The sequence below is a fragment of the Arvicanthis niloticus genome, chromosome 16 (assembly GCF_011762505.2).
Source record: "Arvicanthis niloticus isolate mArvNil1 chromosome 16, mArvNil1.pat.X, whole genome shotgun sequence".
NCBI lineage: Eukaryota > Metazoa > Chordata > Mammalia > Rodentia > Muridae > Arvicanthis > Arvicanthis niloticus.
Window position 1 is genome coordinate 17,594,422 of NC_047673.1, and position 19,892 is coordinate 17,614,313.

At 44.3% G+C, this 19,892-nt stretch overlaps 1 long non-coding RNA gene across 2 annotated transcripts; it reads right to left on the bottom strand.

The window, feature by feature from the left end:
• Positions 1 to 1,011: 1,011 nt before the first annotated feature.
• LOC143434662 (uncharacterized) lies at positions 1,012 to 18,506 on the bottom strand. 2 transcript variants are annotated; one of them, XR_013104311.1, is made up of 6 exons: positions 18,158 to 18,506; positions 17,087 to 17,213; positions 10,126 to 10,317; positions 9,129 to 9,263; positions 7,243 to 7,398; positions 1,012 to 2,495 (listed from the first exon to the last, which is right to left on the bottom strand). It is a non-coding gene; the product is annotated as an uncharacterized LOC143434662 (long non-coding RNA). The 2 variants fall into 2 exon arrangements; XR_013104310.1 differs by having other exon boundaries at positions 17,087 to 18,505.
• Positions 18,507 to 19,892: the final 1,386 nt, after the last annotated feature.

Genomic DNA, 19,892 nt, shown 5'->3' on the forward strand with positions numbered 1-19,892 from the left:
GCCCCTGGCAGCTCCTCAGCTGAATGTATCTGAACCGTGTCTTTCTTGGATGCTGCTCACTTCTACCTGAAGGCCCACAGTCTCTGCTGCGGAGCCTCTCCTAGCATCTGTGCCCATGCACTTCCGCTCCCTACCTCACCGGTACTCCACACCCTCTTGATTCCATCAGGCACTTGACATACATTTGATGTTAATACCTACTTGTCCTGTTATGTATTTGCTTCTTGCTCTTATTCGGGTTTTGAGTGTGACCCTTTCTCTACAGCCTGACAGTCTGTCTGAGATGCTTACAGCTAGGATCAACAAAGAATCATTTGCCTCTGCCCTTTTGTTGACTCAATGGCATGTGACTGGACTCCTAACCCTAGAGCCTTAAACAGGTCCAAATTCTGCATCTCACCATCGTCAGCCCTTTAATTGAATCCTACTCCTCTGAGGCTTTTGTTTTGCTTCCCCATAAGAAACAGTGTTGGGAAAAAAAAAAAAAAAAAAAAAAAAAAAAAAAAAAAAAAAAAAAAAAAAAAAAAAAAAAAGGCTGTTTCTATGTCCCCGACCTGAGCTTAAGGGGGAATCCTCTTGCTTCAGCCTTCTGAGTTGGGATTATAGGCATGCACTGCTATACTCTGCTTTAAGGGTTCTTTGGTTGGTTGGTTGGGTTTGGTTTCTCCAAACCATTATACAGACAGGCAAATCCATTTTCTTTCTGACTTACTGACTGGCCATGTATCCTCTGATGACAGCATTGTCATCAGTAGATGTTAGATGCAGTGGCACACACCTTTAATCGAAGCTCTCGGGAGTTAGAGGAAGGCAGAGCTCTGTGAGTTTAGGCCAGCCTGGTCTACAGAGTATGTTCCAGGATGGGCTACTCAGAAAAACCCTGACAAAAAAAAAAAAAAAAAAAAAAAAAAAAAACAAACAACAACAACAACAAAAAACCACACACACAAAACAAACAAACAAACAAAACCAACAGGACACAGCCCACAGAGCTAGGTGTATTAGCACATTCTTTTAATCATAGTTCTGCAAAGGCAGAGGCAGGGTAGATCTCTGTGAGTTCAAGTCCGCCTGGGCTACAACTGAATCTTCCTGCAGCTCTTACAGAGGGCCCTATTGACCTGTCTTACCTCCAGTTATCCTGGTTTAAGGAATAGCATTTATCACAGTCCTGGACTAAGATGGCAATCATTGTACTTGCTTTGAGTTTTTTTTTTTTTTTTTTTTTTTTTTTTTTTTTTTTTTCCTGAGACAGGGTTTCTCTGTGTAGTCCTGGCTGTCGTAGAACTCACTCTGTAGACCAGGCTGGCCTCGAACTCAGAAATCTGCCTGCCTCTGCCTCCCAAGTGCTGAGATTAAAGGCATGTGCCACCACTGCCTGGCTTGCTTTGAGTTCTTTAAAAATGACATCACACTGTATGTTTCTGTGTCTGACTAGTTTCTGTCACTGTCTATGCTGACAATGATAATTCCAATTTTTTTCTTTCCATTGTTGAGCATGAATCTGCTTTGTTGGCCCCTCTTCTTGACAGTGAGCATCGAGTTGTCCTGTCATGGCTGCTGTGATCTTCTTTGTGACCCAACCATGGCTTCCACACACACATGGGTCCAAGAATTCTCCAAGATTTGCTCCCATGATGGCATGACTACAAACTTCCACTTGAAGGTCATTTACCAAATGGTTTATGATAAAGATGTACCAGTTCCCACCAGCAGCATGAAGAGCCTATTCCCTTTAAATCCTAACCAGTGCTTAGCTAGGCATGGTGGCTCATGTGCATAACCCCATTGCTTAGGAGACAAAGGCAAACCTGGGCTACACAGAGAATTTGAGGCTATCCCAGGCTACATAGCAAAACCATGCCTCAAAAAAAAAAAAAAATTATAGCATTCTCAGAATGGCTGTCATTAAAAAAAACAAATAATAACAAGTATTGGTGAGATGCATAAATAAAGAACTTTGGCCTACTGCTGGTGAAAATTTACGGTAAACCAGCCACTATGGAAACCAGTATGGAAGGTTCTCAAATAGCAACAAAGAATAGTCTTACAGCTAAAAGAAATGCCTAAATAGGAATCAAGACTGTATTGTTTTAGTGCAAAGCAGGTTCTCAAAATTGTTCCTTGTTGCTTCTTGCTACCTACGTCTGTATTCACTCATCGGGCCACTTCCTCCTGCATCAAACTTCTCTTTGGCAGCTTGGCCCTGCAGGAATGCAAGCAACTGTCCTCATCTACAGTTCCCAGAGCGTCCTTGACCCCGGAGATAAGGAGGAACTTTCAGTGTCATTTCTGCCAGCCACACACCTAAAGCTTGGCTCTCACCCGAAGCCCCAGTCCTTCCTTCTACAGGAACAACTTCTCAAATACTGCGCCTCATCTTTAGACAAGTCTTCATCATAACCGTGTCTGTCTTTCTATTCGAGAGAAATTTATCCTTCCGATGTTTCTTGCTACGCATCGCAGTTCCAAAGTTCTCTTCCTTCACCAGGAACCTGAGAAACACAGCCGCACAATATCTTAAGCTCGTGGCAGCAACAACATAATTATCTGTTAGAATCAGGCATGATGAGCACTTTTTGACTGATATACAGACATTGTACCTAGTAAGGTTTCGTAAAGACATTTTCACGAGTATACACAGGGCTTTGACCTCATACCTTCCTCTTTCTTCTTTCTCCCCCGCCCTCTGTATCCTTTGTTCTCCCAGACAGTTTTGCGTCTATTCTTATGGCATATATAATTTTATGTATCTATATAAAACCCAGGATCTAAAAATGACTCTGTCCAAATTCCTTCAGTGTGTGAATCAAAGAGTGCTGGATGTCTAACTCCATTCATATCTTGCTGATCACCAGGTATCTGAATGTGAGGATTAAATAAACAGGGCTGTCAGGATGGTTCACCTGCTAAAGCATTTGCTAAACCCTTGTAAAGGTAAAAGGAAGTGCTGAGTACACAGAATTGTCTTCTGACTTCCACACACATGGCACGGCATGTCACATGCACATAACACAGAGTCTCTCTCTCTCTCATTCACACACACACACACACACACACACACACACACACACAAATAAAATGTTTTAAAATATATTTAAATAACTGGTGTGGTAGTGCATACCTTTAAAATTCTAGTGCTCAAGAGACAAAGGCAGGTGGTTCTCTGTGAGTTCCAGGCCAGCCAGATCTACACAGGGAAACTGTGTCTCAGTATACTGAATATATATATATATATATATATATATATATATATATACCTTCTAGACTAGGGGGAACTGGAAGATTAGATGAATATAATAGACACATAATATATATTGCATATATATAATATTTCATTTAAATAGGTGAATGAACAAAATTTCTGTTAATCTAGACTTCTGTTCTTTAGTACTAAATCCAAAATAAATAAATGTTAGGAAAAATGATTCCTATGCCGGGTGGAAGAGGTACTTTCTCTCTATTCTTTGGTTCAGATGACAGTGGTAAGGTAAGAAATGGCTTTTGAACAAATTGGTGCGTTTGACTTAACAACCATAAAATCCTTGTCTAAGGCTCTCCTGTGTGTGGCAAGCTCCTTCCTCCTGCCCTCTCTGAATTCTTTATGCCAGCTGATAGCAAAATCCACTCAGAGCAAAGGCCTCTTTCTGCAGAGGACGGTACCAAGGGCCACAGCACAAAGGCTTAAATGGTTCTGTTTAAAGCAGAATGATTTATTCAGTCTTCATGCTTCCTGGACTAAGTGCTGTACAAGCAGCCTAAGAACATGCCTCAGAACAAAGAAAGTCTTCTTTCTTACTCTGTGTGCGTGTGTGCGTGTGTGCGTGTGTATGTGAGTATGTGTATGTATGTGTGTATGTAGTATATGTGTGCATGTGTGTGAGTGTGTATATATGTGTGCATGTGTGCATGCATGTGTATGTGTGCATGTATGTGCATGTGTATATATGTGTGTGTATATGCTTATATGTGTATGTTTGTGTAGAGTGCACAAGACAAAGGATAACCTCTGTTTTAGTCTGACCAGACCTTCCTGGGTTGGGACAGTAAACACCAAGCTGGCAAACTTCCTCCCAGACAGGGACAATGCTGGGGGAGAGGAACGTGGTCATTACTTTTACTTAGGGCCTGGAAGGTCAGATGAATCTACTCTCCAATCCAATTTAGCAACCTGCCGGAGAAGAAGCTGTGAAGATTCCAGAATAAGAAGGAAATGTGATCATTGTCTCCAGATCTTCTTCACTTCGGGGCTTCAGACACCTTCTCTCTTGTCCAGAAACGTGAGAGCCTACGTGCTTTCCCATTAAACTTAGTTCTAGAACTGAGCCCTGGGATTTGTGAGGGCTGAGCTTTCCTCTCCTGTCTCCAACACCGCCTCAGGTGTCTCCCAGTCATTGATTCCCATCCTCTGAGACCACCTCCCAGCTTCAGCCAGCCAGCCAGCCAGCCAGCCAGCTGCACGGTTCCCTACCTGACGTTTTGCAGAACAAACAGAGACTTAATTGCACTGTTGGAAAAAAAACAAAAAACCAAAAAACCAAAAAAACAAAAAGCAAAAAACAATAACTCCCAAAGGGGTGGAGAATGACTGAACAAAGAGAAGAAACTGTTTTCCCCTCCCCTGGAAGCTTAATTTGCATCAGATGAGATTTACATAAGCCAGGTAAACACCAAATGTATGAGCCAATATGGGACACAAAGAATATCGAATTTAGGTAGGCCCTGCTGCATCTGAGCCCAGTCCCACCTTTAAGGAAGGAATTTGCAGAAGGTCCTGGCTGGCATCTAGCTTTCCTGAGGGAGAGCACAGCTCTAAAACCAGGTGTGCAAGGAGCCAACACAGAGAGCAGGTGTATGTGGTTAGAGACTGTCTGTATGGCTCTGTGTAGCAGCAGTCAGGAGGCAGAGCTATGAGCATCTCTGTAAGTTTGAAGCCAAAACAAGAAAAGTGGGCATTCAGGGTAGCTGGGGAGATGGCTTATCAGTTAAGATCGAATACTGCAGATAGGAAACCAGAACGTGGTTCCCAGGACCTATCTTCTGGTTCCTCTGGACATCTCTGTACACACACATGAGTGCACACACATAAAAAGAAAAAAGAAAAATTTCAATAAACTAAAACACAAAGAGACAGGAAACTTCAGCATCGAAAAAAGAAAATTTAAGACACAGAGACCATTTCACTACCAAGACCCCATATTGTCTCTCACACATTCCACAGACCCATTTGCACAAATCCCCAACATTTAGAACTCTGTGAAAGTAGGCATGGCACAGCACAGACTGCTTTACCTGCCCTGTGGCATCCCTTCAAAATCATACAGGTTTCTGAAACAGGCTCTCACCCCTGGAATGCTGAGATTACATATTTGTGCCACATTCCCTAACCAGACCTACTTTGTTTTGCTTGAGACAGAGTCTCTTCTCGTAGCCCTGGCTGTCCTGAAGCTAACTATGTAGACTAGGCTGCCCTCAAATTCATAAAGATCCATCTGCCTCTGCCTTCAGAGTGCAGGGATTAAAGGCGTGAATCACCACTGCTGGCTAACATTTATTTATGTTGTATTATTTATGTGTATGGGTGTTTTGTCTGCATGTGTGCATGCCTGGTTACAGACAGTTGTAAGTTACCATGTGGGTACTGGGACTTGAGCCCAGGTCCTCTGGAAGAGCAGGCAGTACTTTTACTGAGCCAGTAAAAGTCATGAAGGTCCTGGCCAGGGCCTACAGGCTTAAAGCTGAGAGACACTCCTAGAGGGATGTCTGTGCCTTGCTTATTATGAACAACTTTCAACTTTTCAGTTAGTGTGAACTTCAGGTCTGGACTCTGAGGTCTAATGAGGCTACATTTTTGTATATATAACGTTTTAATGTTATGTTCATTGGTGTTTTGCCTGCATGTATGCCTGTGTGAAGGTATCAGATATCAGAGTTACAAACAGTTGTAAGCTGCCATGTAGGTGCTGGGAATTGAACCCAGGTCCTCTGGAAGAGCAGCCAGTGCTCTTAACCACTGAGCCATCTCTCCAGCCCGAGGCTACTTTCTATACTAACTAAAACAGTTGGATTTGCAGTTTTAATTAGCCCCACCTCGAGAAGGCCTGTTAAATTCCAGACTCTGGAATTTATCACCAGATCAGCTAGGAGATAGTGGGTTCTCATTCCTGGAAATGCCTTTGTGCTCATAGACATAGCTTGGGGACCAGCTCTCTGTAGACCCCTGGGGGTCTTGGCTGCAGAGGGAGAGCAGACACTTCCCAGGATGCTGTGGGACTGAGGGACTGTTGTCTGGAGACCATGCATCCTGAGGGACAGGCTCTAGTGAGTCCCCTCTTGAAGTGAGTCTTGCAGTGGCCTAGCTTAGAAGATCCCTGAGTTAAGCATCTGTTTTTCCAGCAGCAACAGAGCCTGCAGCCTCCTCTTACCCAGCTGTCCCCTCCAGTCACCTGTCATTCATCTGCTAGTATTCTCTCGTCCCCTTTGACCTCTTCCTTCTCTACACCTCCTATCTTTTCTTTCACATAGAATCACTCTTTCCTTATTTTATAGTATATTAATCATATCATATATATTAGCCCATCTCTGCAGCTCCTATCTCAGCCCCTGCTCCTCCTTCATGGACCACCTCTCCCTTCTCAGCAGTCAGCAACTCTTATTGGTTAAAAACAAAAGCACTTGGGAGTTAAGGCTACCTGCTGCTGTTCCCCCCAGTTTAGCCTGAAGGTCCATAGAAATGGGCAAGAAGTTGCCTTTTTTTTTTTTTTTTTTTTTTTTCTTCCCCTATCTGTCATGGGGAAGAATTGTGGAGGTCTGAGTCAGAAGATGATAGGGCAAAGGTACACTTTTCTCCTGGTTCCCACTAGATTTGCAGTGATTGGAACTCACGAAGTCGAATCACCACAGGTCAGGGACCCTCCATTTTATAGTTGAGGAAATGTGACCTCCCAGTGGCTTGCTGTTCAATTTGCCAAAGAGACAGAAGGAAAAAAATCAAAAGGACACCGTGTGTGTATGTGTGTGTGTGTGTGTGTGTGTGTGTGTGTGTGAGAGAGAGAGAGAGAGAGAGAGAGAGAGAGAGAGAGAGAGAGAGAGAGAGAGAGAGAACAATGCTCTTCTGGTCCTCAGAGCCAGTGAAACAAACACCGGTACACTGGTCTTGGGTTATTCTATACTTTGACTAAGACCAGTGAAGGTCTCATTTAGGTTTTCCAAGAGGCTTGAGAGTTAAAACCAAATGGTTACCTGAAGCAGAAACAAGGCTCTTCCTGGGCCTGAGACAGGGACCGGTCCAGCCTACTGCTTGGATGGATTGTCTGGGTATTTATTTTACAGTGTGCTCCAATTCACTACTTGTCATCAATACTCTTCTCTGCTGCCACCAACACATGATAATCTGATCTGAAAGAAAAGACAGACTGAAAGGGATCTATAGAAACAAACATCATCACAAATGTCCTGGCTCCCTTCCCAGGGCTTCAGTGAAAATGCTGCTGGAGGGGAGAAACCACAGAGCTAGCTGGCTCAGCAGGTCTTCCCCAATCCCCATCAAGTCCTGAGGACTGGACTTGCCTGCTGATCCCTAGCCTGCTGCTGAGGAGGAGGTGGCCCTCCTGGTTGAAGCTTGGGCTCAGTGACAGACAGACAGACAGATAGACATGTTGGGTATTTGTCTTCCTGGAGTATATTCTTTACTTTGTATTTAATGTCATTTTAATGACATTTACTGCACTAAAGGGCTGGGGAGATGGCTCAGCAGTTAAAATTGCACAGTGCTTGCTCCTGTGGAGGACCCTTGGGTTCCCAGGGCCCACATCAGGTACTCACAACCTCCTGTAACTTCAGCTGCAGGGCAGGGTTTGGTTTCCATAGACACCTGAACTTATGTGCATGTATCCACACACACATACACAAAATTAAAAATTAAAAATAAATCTTCACTGCCTATGGTGGTGCATGCCTTCAATCCCAGAACTCAAGAAGCAGAGGCAGAAGAACTCTTAAGGCCAGCCTGGTCTACAGTGAGTTGTAAGCCAGACAAGATTATATAGTGAGATTCTGTGTTAAACAAAAAATCAAAATAAGCAAACAAAACAACCTGGTTTTGGCCATGGTGTTCAGTTCAACTCTAATCTGAGCGACTAGTGACCCCCCTTCTGTTCTTAGGAAAGTAAGTTAGGGCTGATACCAGGCAAAGGGTTCCAACAACTCTAGCTCCCTGGTGTCTTAGAAAGAGAAGGAAACATCATGGTCATAGACTAAGCTGGCCTCAAACTCAGAGCTCGGCCTACCTCCAAGAGTGCTGGTACCGCCATGCCCTGCAAAGCCAATTATTGAGCCCAAATCCTGCCTCTTCCTCCTGGATCCAAAACGGATCCAAAACTTTAGAAGACCAAACCAGATGGAATTAAATGCAGGTGAAGGGAGTGGAAAAAAAAAAAAAAGACAAAAATAAACTTGAAGCATACATAGCAGAAAGCATACTTGATTTGGAAGAATTTTTCCATCTCCGTTCTCCCTGGGCCTATTCATAACAGAGATATGGTTTCTTAAAATACATTTTCTGCACGGGCTGGGTGAGTCTCCTTAAAACATGCCTGCCATACTTTCCCTGGCGCTGCCTCAAATGAACTCATAACTCCTGATGGCCACCTCCAGTAAGACCAGCTGGATCTGAGCAGCTGGAGTAACCCTGAAACCTAGCTAAGGGGCACAGATCCCAACCATAGGTGTCAGATTCCTGTGGGTTTTTCTTTTAAGTGTCTGTATGATGTGCCTGATGTGCAAGCATGTATGAATACATGTTGGGCACACGTGTGGGCGCTTTTACACGGTGTTTATGTGGGAGGGTGGGGCTGAGGCAGACTCAAGACTGACAGTGCCAGTGTTTCACCTGATTCTCTGAGGCAGGCTGTCTCTACTGAACCCAGAGCAGACTCTGGTGATCTCTTGGGATCCTTTCTCTCTGCCTCCACAGGGATTACAAATGAAACACCATACCTACTGGATGCATATATGGATTCTTGGGCTCTAAACTCTATCCACTAAGCCATCTTCCCAGCCCCTTAATAATTTTTCTATCACCCACCTTGGTCCCCCTCCTCAACACTCGCATGCATCGCCACACATACCCCTGTACTCCCCAACAAACACTCAGTCACTGGATCGGACAGGATGAAGCTGGTATGGATTCAAGCTGGCTAGCACCAAGTCCTCTTCAATATACTGCTCAAGGTGTTCAGCATTCTTTTTTGCTTATTTGATACCTTTTTAAAAAAAAATAATTAAAGTTTTAAAGAAATACCACTTCTAAATCCCTGCTGTGAGCATGTTAATTGAAAACAGTTTCTTTTCCTGTAGAGAAGTCTTTGTAGTCAGTCTATTTGGATGTGGAGGCTTGCTTCTGTGCCTTGCCTTCTTATTATTTAGCCTCTGGAAGGCTCAGTCTTCCCACCTGTGAAATGGGAGTTGATCATAGTACCTGTCTCATCACTGTAAGGTTAAATGAAATAAATACACTGCTGCTTCAGTGTGCTGCCAACTTGTTATATATATATACATGTATATATATATATATATATTGTTTCTTTAAAATACATTTCAGATTTTATCCCCTCACCCCATTCCCCCCACCACCCAGGAACCCCCTATTCTGTCCCCCCTCCTGCCTCCACAAGGGTGTGCCCCACCTACCCCCCCCCAATTCCTCCCTGCTCGATTGCTTGGTGTTCAGCCTTCATGGGACCAGAGATCTCCTCTCCCACCCATGCCTGACAAGGCCATCCTCCCCTAAGTATACAGCTGAAGTCATGGGTGCCTCCCTTTGTGCTCCCAGGCTGGTAATTTAGACCCTGGGGAGCTCTGGTTGGCTGGCACTATTGCTCTCCTCTTGGGGCCACCAACCCTTTCAGCTCCTTCAGTCCTCTAACTTCTTCATTGGGAACCCTTGATCAGATCAATGGGTAGCTTCGAGCATCCACCTCTGGATATGTCAGCCTCCGGCAGACCTTCAAGGAGACTGCAGCATCAGGCTCCTGTCAGCCTGCAGCGTTGCCAACTTGTAGTAGACACTGTCAAACATTAGCTTCAAAAAAAAACAACCAGAACAAACAAAAAAACCACACACACCGGCTCAAGCATAGAAGAAGATACAGAAGCCAGGGTCTGCCAGTCCCCTCCAACTTCCCTTCCTTTGCCTCTCCAGCATCACTGCAGAACCTGAGACCAGTCTTTGAAAAGAAGCTCAACTCCAACCGCAGCAAGCAACCAGACCTCCGAGGGGGGTCAGGGGTGTGAACCAGTAAGAAGCAATTGAAGATACTGTTGAAACACAGAATGAAGTTAGACTTTAACAGGCCAATGAAGGTAATTTGAAAGTAGAAGAGAAATAGAAGAAACTCCACAAACCATATTTTCAAAAGAGGTTAGAATTGATTCACCCAAATCCCAAACTTCAAAGTTAATGTTTTTTTTCTGCCATCCACAAGTATCTGCACTGTGGAAGGAGGAAGATAAAGAGAGAGTGGAAGTCACAGATTGAAGATGTAAATCACACCCAGGACTGCAAATGTCTAAGCAGGTAAGAATGCCTGCTAGTCTAGCCAAGGAACTGAATTCTATCCCAGAAACTCTATCAGGGGGTTTACCATCTCTTTCCCTTCAGGTAAGGGACAATTTAGAAGGATTGCTGCTATCCAAGTGGATACCCAACAGGCCATTTTTCACGATTTCTCTTCTTGCCTAAATACAAAACCCATACCATTTATCTTAGTTGGGGTTTTTATTGCTGTGATAAAACACCACGACCAAAAGCAAGTTGGGGAGGAAAGGGTTTATTTGGCTTACACTTTCACATTGTAAAGTCCATCACTGAAGAAATTCATGACAGGAACTCAAACAGGGAAGGGACCTGGAGGCAGGAGCTGATGCAGAGGCCATGGAGAAGTGTTGCTTACTGGCTTGCTCAACCTGCCTTCTTATAGTCCAAAGGACCACCAGCCCAGTGATGGCACCACTCACAATGAGCTAGACCCTCTCCCATCAATCACTAATTAAGAAAATGGGTAGCCCCAGCTGTCCTGGAACTCATTCTGTAGACTAAGATGGCCTTGAATTTAGAGATTTGCCTGCCTCTAGATAAAAGGTGTGTACCACCATTGCCCAGCAGAGAAGCATTTGGGAAGCATTTCTCAATCGAGTTTTCCTCCTTTCAGATGACTCTAGCTCCAGCTGACATACAACTGACTCCTCATAAAACTGACACACAAACATATTACTGTTAAACCATAACTTTTCTTTCTTGTTTATCCCCAAGATCACACATGAACATCAGCATCACAATATAAAACATTTTACAAACTGAAAAAGACTCATGGTCTTTACAAATTCAAACACTTTAGAATTCAGTCTCTTAAAAAAATCCAACGTCTCAGGCTGGTGAGATGGCTCAGTGGTTAAGAGCATTGACTGCTCTTCCAGAGGTCCTGAGTTCAATTCCCAGCAACCACAGGTTGGCTCACAACCATCCGTAATGAGATCTGATGCCATCTTCTGGGTGTGTCTGACGACAGCTACAGTGTACTTACATATAATAAATAAATAAAATCTATAGGCTGGAACGAGTGGGGCTGGATCGAGTGGCCAGAGTGAGAGGGAGAAGGAACAGGAACAGAAAAAAAAAATCCAAGGTCTCACTGGTGGTACAATAAAATAAAATTTAAAAAGCCAAAGTCTCACCAATAGCCTTTAATTCCAGCACTCAGGAGGCAGAGACAGGCAGATCTCTGAGATTAAGGTCAGCCTAGTCTGCAGAAAACCCTGTCTCAAAAAACTAACTAACTGACTGACTAAATAAATAAATAAATAAATACAAAACAAGACCAAAAACCAACAAAAACAAAAAACTCTAAAAAAAAAAAAAAACAAAAAACAAAACAAACAAACAAACAAAAGGCAGTCTCTCAACTGTGAACTTCTGTAAAATAAAAAACAAGTTAAAGCCGGGCAGTGGTGGCACACGCCTTTAATCCCAGCACTTGGGAGGCAGAGGCAGGCAGATTTCTGAGTTCGAGGCCAGCCTGGTCTACAGAGTGAGTTCCAGGACAGCCAGGGCTACACAGAGAAACCCTGTCTCGAAAAAAACCAAAACAACAACAACAAAAACAAACAACCAAACAAACAAACAAAAACAAAACCAAAAAACCACACAAACAACCCCCCCCAAAAAAAAAAACAAGTTAATACTTTAATACTTTCTTATTTTAAGAGGAAACCAGATCAAAACAAAAACCAAACTCCAAACTGTGTAAATAACTCAATGTCCAGTTATCTGGATTTACTCACGGTCTTCTCCAAGGGACTTGGGTCACTTCTCCAGCTCTGCCCTCCACAGTGTGTGTACACAGCTGTCTTCTAAGTGCTGGCCACCTTTATTCCACTGCTGCTGTTCTCGGTGGCCATCCTACGGTACTGGCATCTTCAATACACTGGGGCCTTCTGCTACATCTGGGCTACACTGGCCTCTCTCACAGTGCCGGGCCCCAGCCGCTCTCCATGACCCCTTCATGCCTTCAAAACCCATTCTTACATTATAAAGTTCAGCCTCCAGCACAAAGGTACAACTTTGGTTACCTCTGGAACACAGCTTCTGTGTGCTGACCCCGAGGAAATGCTTCCCAGATTTCACCTCAGTGATGCTGGTCTCTTCTTAACCATTGCTAGTTTCTTAGCTCCAGCTGTCCAGCATCAGTTGTCCCAGTAAAGCAAAGCTTTTAGTTGAGTGGTTCTAATCCCTTGTTACCCACATCGAATTCTTCAGCCCCAGTTAACCAGAACCACAGGTTCTCAACTCAAAATACCAAACATACCATCTAAGTCTTTAAGTGACTCTCAAACTTTCCTCTGGAATCCACAACCCCAGGCCTCCATTGTCTGCAGGGTTTTCAACATTCTTTTCTTCCAATCTACTACAAAAAAGCTCACCAAGCTTCAAGTTCTCTCTCAATGGCTTTTCTAGCCCAAAGTTCCAAAGTCCTTCTATAACCTCCCCAAAACACGATTACGTCTGTCATAGCAATGTCCCACTATGCTGGTACCAACTTCTTAGGGTTTCTATTGCTGGGATGAAACACCATAACCAAAAGCAACTTGGGGAGGAAAGAATTATTTGGCATACACATCACTCACAAAATCACTGACAGGAACTCAAACAGGAAGGAACCTGGAGGCAGAAGCTGATGCAGAGGCCATGAAGGGGTGCTGCTTACTTGCTTGTTCCCCATGGCTTGCTCAGCCTGCTTTCTTACAGAAACAAGGAACCCCAGCCCAGGGATGACTCCACCCACAATGGGCTGGGCCTCCCCCCACCCCCATTAATCACTAATTAAGAAAACACCCTACAGCTGGATCCTATGGAGGCATTTTCTCAAACGATGCTCCCTCCTTTTGGTTGACTCTAGCTTGTCTCAAGTTGACATTAAGACTAGCCATGATACTATGTAGGCTTAGAGGTTTTCTTTTGATTCATTTTGTTTGTTGTGTGCATGTGTGTGTGTGTCCGTGTTTTTTGTGTATACACATGAGTGCTTGCAGTTGTGCATGTGTAGGTGGTGTGTATTCAGAAGCCACACATTAATGACATGTTCTCCTCAGTCAATCTCTGTCATGGGGTGTTTGTTTTGTGAAGAGGAAACCTCTCACCAAACCTAGAGTTCAAGGTTAATTAGCCCCAGGAATCCTGTTCTCTGCCTTCCCAGGAAGAGGATTGGAAACCAGCTTTCTCAACCTAGCTTTGTATGTGATTTTGAGTTCCAATCTGTTCAGCCAGAGATGCACAGTGAGATTCTGCCTTTAAAAAAATTAATTAATTAAAACTAAAAATAATAAAGAGGTCAGGTAGTGGTAGTGTATGCCTTTAATCCCAGCATTCTGGAGGCAGAAGCCTGTGTTTCTCTGAAATCCAAAATAAATAAATAAATACAATAAATAAAAAAAGGAGCTGTTACACCCCCAAAGATAACCATTATTAGTAGTTTAGTTAACAGAGTACTCTTTGCTTCAATAGAAAATGAAAAAAAAATGACTAGGGAGAAATTACAAATATATAGTAAAACTGTCTAAGTTGTTTAATATTACATTTTATTTAATTTCTTTTTAGGTTTATTTATTTATGTATGTGTTTTTCTTCATGTATGTATGTGTACCAGGTATGTACCTGGTGCCCTCAGAGGTCAGGGCATGAGGGCATGAGGTCTCCTGGTTATAGTGTTATGGATGATTTTAAGCTATCATGTGGGTACCAGGAATTGAACTCAGATACTCTGCAAGACCAACAAATGCTCTTAACCACTGAGCCATCTCTCTAGCTATTAAAAAAATATACATTAGTGTGTGTGAGTGCGTGGTTATGTGTGTGTGTGTGTGTGTGTGTGTGTGTGTGTTGTGTATATATGCCTATGCAGTGTATGGGCACATATGTACCACAGTATTGTAATTAGGGTTTCTATTGCTATAATAAAAAAATCATGAATATAAATTACTTGGGGAGAAAAGGGTTTATTTCATTTTACTCTTCCAGGTAACCCATCAGTGAGGAAATTCAGAGAAGACTTTCTCCCATGGCTTGCTCAGCCTGCTTTCTTATAGCTCCCAGTACCACCAACCTAGAGATGGCACTGCACATAGTGAGCTGGGCCCACCCACATCAGTCATCAATCAAGAAAATATACCACAAGTTTGCCCAGTTTGGTGGGAGGTTTTCTCAATTGAGGTTTCCTCCTCCAAAATGACTCTAGCTTGTGTCAAGCTGACGTAAAACTAGCCAGTGCATTGCATATACTTCATACGTATGGTTGTTAGAGGATAACATGCAGGAGGGTCCTGGGGGTCAAACTTAAGTCATCAAGCATAGCAGCATTGCAGCTGGTATTTTTACCTGCTAAGCAGTATCATTGGCTCCCATGATAAAAATGTCAAGTTCTAAAGAACATACTCTGTGGTGGTTTGAATATGCTTGGCCTAGGGAGTTGTCACTATTAGGAGGTGTGGCCTTGCTGGAGGAAATGTATCAAGTAGGGATGGGCCTTGAGACCCTCCTCCTAACCACATGGGAGCCAGTCTTCTCCTAGCAGCCTTCAGATGAAGATGTAGAACTCTCAGCTCCTCCTGCACCATGCCTGTCCAGGTGCTGCCATACTCCTATCTTGATGATAATGGACTGAACCTCTGAACCTGTAAGCCAGCCCCAGTTAAATGTTGTCTTTATAAGAGTTGCTTTGGTCTTGGTGTCTGCTCACAGCAGTAGCACCCTAACTAAGACATATTCTAAAAGCATCTTCCCTCCCACTGGTCCACTCATTGCTTAGTTCATCAGTTAGTTTTGTGAGCTTCTTTCCAGAGATTGTAGATGAGCAAATATGTCAGTCTTCCATATCTATGGGCTCATCATCCATGGATTCGGTCTAGAGTACAAGATATTTTTAAAAATTGTGTCTGCTGAATATGTCCAAACTTTTTTCTTTCCACTATTCCCTAAGCGATGCAGTGTAACAACATTTACACAGCATTTGTATTGTATTGGGAGTCATCAGTAATCTAGAGATGCTTTGAAGGACACAGGAAGAAGTGCACTGTTAGATGCAAACCTCTGTTTTACGTAAGGCCTCCCAGCAGGATATTTTTACATGGGAATGTAAAAATAACGGTCACAAAATTGTTGGTGAGTGAAAACCACTGAACTCAGCATGCATGTCCATTATCTGACTAGTCCATAAGGAACTTGGTCAAATAGATCATGTACATCCATAATTCAAAACTGGGCATCCTTCTTCAGAGGATCCAGGTTCTGTTTCCAGCACCCTGTCAGGCAGCTCACAACCTCCTGATAGTCCAGATCCAAGGGGTCCAACACCCACTGCTGACCCCCCCACACACTAAATAAGTAAATAAATATCCTTTTAAAAAAGGAATAAGAAAGATCGTTAATTATTACCTAATTGGAAGGGAATAAACACGATGTTTCATAGCGTGACTATAATTTTGTGATAAGAAAATACAGACGCTCATATAAATATCTATGTAAGTATAGCACATCTAATCTATGTGTATGTAAAAACATCTGTGTATTAATCTCATAGGAAAAAATTACTGGAAGCAGATTTTTTTTGTTTTGTTTTTACTTTTTTATTTCTTCTTTTCTCCCCTTTCTTAAAGACAGGGTTTCATGCTGTCCTCAAACTCACCAAGGCAGGAGGATGACCCTGGACTACTACCTGCATGCCCGGAGTGTTAGGGTTCCTTTCTTTCTGTAGCGCCCTAGATGGAACCCAGGGTTATGTGCATGCTAAGCAAATACTCTCCTGCGTCTAATTTTTCTTCAGCTCCTGCTTTTTAGTTTTCCTCTTTAGTTCCTCCTCTCCCAATATCACCAAAAGTTCTCAACCACCTAGCAGAAATTGTTTGCAACTCAGATGGAATCCACTTCAAAGTTCAATCCCCAAGTGTCTCAGTCTAAGCCTGAATCTTTGATCTTTGTCCCTGGGCAGAAGCCTTAGAACTCAACCCCCCCCCCCCCACACCCCCAGGGCTTCTCAGAAATGCAAATTGTTTGCTCTGTCACCTCTCTTGTCTCTTGGCCTTGGATGAATTGTTGGCTTTAACTGGGAAAGGTTTGTAAGTTGGAGGAAGGGCAACTTTGGGGAGTCCTGAAGAAATACAAGAGGACAAAAGGCCAACCTGCCTTCAGATAGCGTTCTGAAGGGAGGTGGAAAACTAGAGACCAAGGTTGTACAGCGTTGCTGAGGTTTGTGTAAACCTCCTTTTCCATACATGCTTTTGTTTTCTTCTGGTTTCACAGCTAAACCTGTCACAAAGGGGGCTGCTTATCTTGGGGTGCCAAAAGGAAGGGGCGGCAAGTGTGGAAAAGATCCTTTTCTGCCGCTGGTGTTGGAGAAAGGAATTTCAACAGGGGTGTAGGTAGAGAGTGGATAGTAAAGCCACACAGAATAGACAGTAGGCTCCAAAAGAGATGGCTTGGGCCAAAACAAAGTTCCCGGGCTAACGGAATAACAAAGGTTGGGCCTTAATGCTGTACCTTTCTGTGCGCTAGACGCCGTGCCAGCTGCGTTGCTGCAGTATCTCATTTAATCCTTTCAACAGTCTTAGGAAATTACTCTTAGGATCTTCAAGGTACCATCGTGGAAACGGAACTGACAAGGGACCTGGCAAGAACACAGGCAGGAAGGCGTGGCAGATCCGGAACCCACACTCAATAGTGACCTAATGTCAACTTAACCCATCTTCCCACGTTTCTCAGAGCTTGCTTTCCTCCACCATTCCAGGTAAGTCTGCATGCTTGCTTGGCGTCTCTCAAAAGTTCAGGCATCTCTTCCTTTCCTAATCTGTTCTCTTGGAGGCAGAGCCTGACACACAGATGTCTCCAAGAATGAATGTGGCAGGTCCCTTTCCCGCTCGCAGCATCCAGAACGAACCGAAAGTTATTTACAAAAACATCATGCCAAACAAGATTCTCCCCCTCCCTCCTTCCCTCCCTCCCTGATGCTGCACTAGGAACAGCCAGGGGTCACCAAATGGCGGCCAGATGGTAACTGGCTGCTGTCCCTAACTCCAGGAGCCTGGGGCAAAAGGCACAAGCGGCCCACCTGCTACCCAGGGCCTGTGAACCAGCCACTTTTTAACGGAGAGCCAAAGCAGTTTGATGCTCTTGCATCCCCCTCCTGAGACGGCTCTCTCAGCTAGCCGGGCTAGTTCCCAGCTTTCCAGGGACTCCAGCAGGCTGGGCTGGGCTTGGTAGGCCTGGGAGCCCATCCTCTGCTTCCTCTCTCCAAACCAGGGAGCAATGATGGCCGGATCAGAAGGGGGTGCTCAGTCATGGTGGGCACGGTTGATTCCTGAGTTAATAGCCCAGAGAGTCTGGCTCTATAGAATCCCTGCCTTCCTGCTAGAACCTCCGAGCCAGAGGGAAGGTTCTGCAGCCGTGTTCCTAAACAAAGAAGGCGCAGCCGGGGCTTTGGGGAGAGCTCCGTTTCCCCCACTTGTATTCAGCACCGCTCCCCTCCTCCCGCCGATCCCAGAGGCAGCAGGCCCCCTGGTTATCTCTGGTCCTGGAGCGCAAGGGCCTTTGTCTCCCCGTCTGCCGACCTACCGACTTTCCTGAACTTCCCAGCTCTTTGTTATCTCAGAGGGAAGATTCTGTTTCCCGGTAGAGAGACAACGGCCAGGCGCCCTCACCCAGCGAGCAAGCCCAGGGCCAGCCACGGTCGCCCCACCCTGTGGCCTGCGGGCGTCCCGGAGCTGCCCCGGGAGCGCCGACTCCAAGAGGGGCTGCGGCTCTGCCAGATCAGGGCGGTAGTGCTCCGGCCCCGGATCAAGGCTGCAAGTGGGAAAAAAGCAAGCTCCCTGGCTGGATCTGGGTGCACTGTCCCCTCTGGGGCTGTCACCATCTCTAATCTGGCCTCTCTAGCTGTTTCCGGGAGAGCAGGTGGACAGCTAGCAAGTTGGCTACTCTTACTCCCACTCCCCTAACACTGTAGAGGAATCTTTTCACAGTGTCAAACTCTGCGCCTCAACACCAAATAGGCACGTGGATCTTTCTTTTCTTTTTTCCTGGTTACAGCAATCTTCAACTTGTACTTTGTACGAGTTCTTCAGAAAGAAAGAAAAATTTAAAAGACTATATTATAAAATTATTATAATATTTATTTAATTAATTATGCACAACACACATGGAGAGAGAGAGAGAGAGAGAGAGAGAGAGAGAGAGAGAGAGAGAGAGAGAGACTGAATTTCCTCTAAACATGCATATATGCAGATCCCGGAGCCACTTTTGCAGCCCAGTGCTGTGTTAAAATCCTCTTGTTTTAGAAGGGTCTGGGAGTACAGGTCTGAGTGCTTTGGGAAAGGTTGATGTATAAGTTTGAAGTTTGATGTTGGCCTGACTACCTAGTAAGACCTTGTCTCTAAATAAATAAAGATTTTTGTTAGAAGAACTGCTGAGATGAAGTGCAGTGCTCTGTCCTTAGTAACAATGGACAAATGTAGCTGGCCCTGGGTAGTCAGTCCTGTGTTTTGCATGACTCCCCTTCCCACCATTACCCCAAGTGGTAAGGTTTCTTTGGGTCTATGGTTTGTCAAAGAATGATACTCCAGACTCAAATAGTATGTAAACGGAAAGAGTGTTTTATTCTGCAGAAGTCTAGTATGTTGGGGTCTCCCATCACCAAGATAGACAACAAAGTGAGTTCACAGGCCTGATTTAAAGTGCATCAGGGGATGGATTCCAGGGTTAGGTGACTTTTATCTTGTTCTATCTCTAGGAACATTGCATTACTAGGGCTTGGGGGCTGGAAAGTGTTGTTGGGGAGGTCTGGAAACTGTTGTTGACTGATTATCCTTGTCTCCGAACAGCTTCTGAGGCCTAGACTTGCCTGGACTTACCCAGTTCTTAAAAACAGAGATTTAGGCCTCCTCTCCAGAACGGTCAATTTAAAGCCTGTCATAGAGTCAGTCTAACCTTCTCAGTAACCAAGGACTCTCACATGGAGCCATTTCCCAAACAACAGATCTATAGATGTCTAGAAAACTCTTGAGACAGGTGAGATGCGACCACTGTCCTAGAATAGTTCTGAAGCTTGCTAGAGAGAAACCCACAAAATAAAAATGACGACTAGTAAAACTATGCTAAATATCAAATCAGTAGATACAGCGGGAGGCAGTAACACCTTCAGGTGACTGGGCTGAGCCAGAGAAGGCTGTTTGGTAGCTTCTATGAGAGAATACTTAGGGCCTGACTAAACCAAGGGGCTGAACAGGGCAAGAATATTGTTATGTTGGTAATAACTCTTAAATATTGGCTGGTATTCATTTACACCAGAGTCATT